This window comes from Peromyscus eremicus, chromosome X (genome assembly GCF_949786415.1).
Source record: "Peromyscus eremicus chromosome X, PerEre_H2_v1, whole genome shotgun sequence".
Taxonomy (NCBI): domain Eukaryota; kingdom Metazoa; phylum Chordata; class Mammalia; order Rodentia; family Cricetidae; genus Peromyscus; species Peromyscus eremicus.
The window spans coordinates 74,376,162-74,379,218 of NC_081439.1; the positions used below are offsets into that span (position 1 = coordinate 74,376,162).

The 3,057-nt window shown below is 47.6% G+C and overlaps 1 pseudogene; it reads left to right on the top strand.

The window, feature by feature from the left end:
• The first annotated feature begins 315 nt into the window (after positions 1-315).
• LOC131899013 (RNA-binding protein EWS-like) lies at positions 316-2,327 on the top strand (annotated as a pseudogene).
• Positions 2,328-3,057: the final 730 nt, after the last annotated feature.

Below are 3,057 nucleotides of genomic sequence, written 5' to 3' on the forward strand. Positions count from 1 at the left end.
AGTGTTTTACTTGCATGTAAGTGCATGAGTACAGTTCCTGCAGAAGTCGGAATAGGGAGTCGGTTACCCTAGTACTGACATTATAGATTGCTGTGAACTACCATGTGCATGCTGAGAACTGAAGCAGGTCCTCCTCAAGAGCACCAAGTGCTCTTAACCCCTGTGCCAGTGCCATCTCAACAGCGCCAAAGATTTACTTTTGATTGTTTCTTACCTGAAGAGCTCATCAGAGAAAATCAGAATAAATGTTTGATTTCAAGGACAGTCTGAGATTTGTAAAGGAAGTTCACATTAAAAAGTCACGTAGCCGAGACGGACGTTGAGAGAATGAGGAGGAAGGAGAGAAAATGGCGTCCACGAATTACAGTACCTACAGCCAAGCTGCAGCCCAGCAGGGCTATAGTGCTTACACCGCCCAGCCAACTCAAGGATATGCACAGACCACCCAGGCATATGGGCAACAAAGCTATGGAACCTATGGACAGTCTACTGATGTCAGCTATACCCAGGCTCAGACCACTGCCACCTATGGGTAGACTGCATATGTGACTTCTTATGGACAGCCTCCCACTGGTTATACCACTCCAACTGCCCCCCAGGCATACAGCCAGCCTGCCCAAGGATATGGCACTGGTGCTTATGACATCACCACTGCTACAGTCACCACAACCCAGGCCTCTTATGTAGCTCAGTCTGCATATGGCACCCAGCCTGCCTACCCAGCCTATGGCCAGCAGCCAGCAGCCAGCAGCCACTGCACCTACAAGGCCACAGGATGGTAACAAGCTCACTGAGACTAGTCAACCTCAATCTAGCACAGGGGGTTATAACCAGCCCAGCCTAAGATATGGACAGAGTAACTACAGTTATCCCCAGGTACCTGGGAGCTACCCCATGCAGCCAGTCACCGCACCTCCATCCTATCCTCCTACCAGCTACTCCTCCTTACAGCCTACTAGTTATGATCAGAGCAGTTACTCTCAGGAGAACACCTATGGACAGCCGAGCAGCTATGGACAGCAGAGTAGTTATGGTCAACAAAGCATCTATGGGCAGCAGCCTCCCACTAGTTACCCCCCTCAGACTGGATCCTACAGCCAGGCTCCAAGTCAATACAGCCAACAGAGCAGCATCTACGGGCAGCAGAGTTCATTCCGACAGGACCACCCCAGTAGCATGGGTGTTTATGGGCAGGAGTCTGGAGGATTTTATGGACCAGGAGAGAACCGGAGCATGAGTGGCCCTGATAACTGGGGCAGGGGAAGAGGGGATTTGATCGTGGAGGCATGAGCAGAGGTGGGCGGGGAGGAGGACGTGGTGGAATGGGCAGCGCTGGAGAGCGAGGTGGCTTCAATAAGCCTGGTGGACCCATGGATGAAAGACCAGATCTTGATCTAGGCCTTCCTATAGATCCCCATGAAGACTCTGACAACAGTGCAATTTATGTGCAAGGTTTAAATGACAATGTGACTCTGGATGATCTGGCAGACTTCTTTAAGCAGTGTGGGGTTGTCAAGATGAACAAGAGAACTGGGCAACCCATGATCCACATCTACCTGGATAAGGAGATAAGAAAGCCTAAAGGTGACGCCACAGTGTCCTATGAAGACCCACCAACTGCCAAGGCTGCCTTGGAGTGGTTTGATGGAAAAGATTTTCAAGGAAGCAAACTTAAAGTTTCTCTTGCCCGAAAGAAGCTTCCAATGAACAGCATGTGGGGTGGCACGCCACCTCATGAGGGCAGAGGAATGCCACCACCACTTCGTGGAGGTCCTGGTGGCTCAGGAGGTCCTGGAGGACACATGGGTTGAATGGGAGGCCTTGGAGGAGACAGAGGAGGCTTCCCCCCAAGGGGGCCCCGGGGCTCCGGAGGGAACCCCTCTGGAGGAGGAAATGTCCAGCACCGAGCTGGAGACTGGCAGTGTCCCAATCCGGGCTGTGGAAACCAGAACTTCGCCTGGAGAACAGAATGCAACCAGTGTAAGGCCCCTAAGCCTGAGGGCTTCCTCCCACCACCACCCTTCCCACCTCCGGATGGTGATCATGGCCGAGGCGGCCCTGGTGGCATGAGGGGAGGAAGAGGTGGACTTATGGACCATGGAGGTCCTGGAGGAATGTTCAGAGGTGGCCGAGGTGAAGACAGAGGTGGCTTCCGAGGTGGCCGTGGCATGGACCATGGTGGCTTTGGTGGAGGAAGACGAGGTGGTCCTGGGGGGCTTCCTGGACCATTGATGGAACAGATAGGAGGAGGAAGAGGCAGACGTGGAGGACCCGGGATAATGGATAAAGGCAAGCACCGTCAGGAACGTAGAGACCGGCCCTACTAGAGAGACCCACAGAGCTACATTGACGACCAGACTTATTTTTTAAACCAGAAAATGTTTTAAATTTATAATTCCATATTTATAATGTTAGCCACAACATTATTATTATTCCTTGTCTGTACTTTAGTATTTTCACTATTTGTGAAGAAACATTAAAACAAATTAAATGGTAAAAAAAAAAAGTCACGTAGCCAATTGTTGTCTGCATTTCTTTATATTTAGTTAACTTTCCCTCTGATATCATTTTCTGCCTACCTGAACAGACATCCTTTCTCTTCCTTTGTTGTCAGAAAACATTTGCATTTCCCTTACTTTTTACAAATACTTTTATGAGGTATAGCATTCTAGTTTTTAAATAAATATTTTATGAGGTATGGAGTTCTAGTTTTACTTCTTGTTTTCTTTCAGGACTTAAATATTTTCTTCACTATTTTTCATTTGTGTTCAACAGAACTTCTACTCTTGTCCTAATTTTTGATCCTTCTATCCATAAGTGTCTTTTTCATATTTGGATAATTTAAGCATTTTTCTCTTTATCCCTAAAGTGAACAGTTTGACTGTGATGTAATTTTACTACTATTTCTTATGCTTGCATTTCATTGAGATGATGTATTTCTTAATTGGTTTTCATGTAATTTGGAAAACTTTCAGCTATTTATTTTTCTGTGTGCCTCACTACTCTCCATCAGAGATGCCTAAAGTTGTTCTACAACACACTGATTTTATTCTTGCT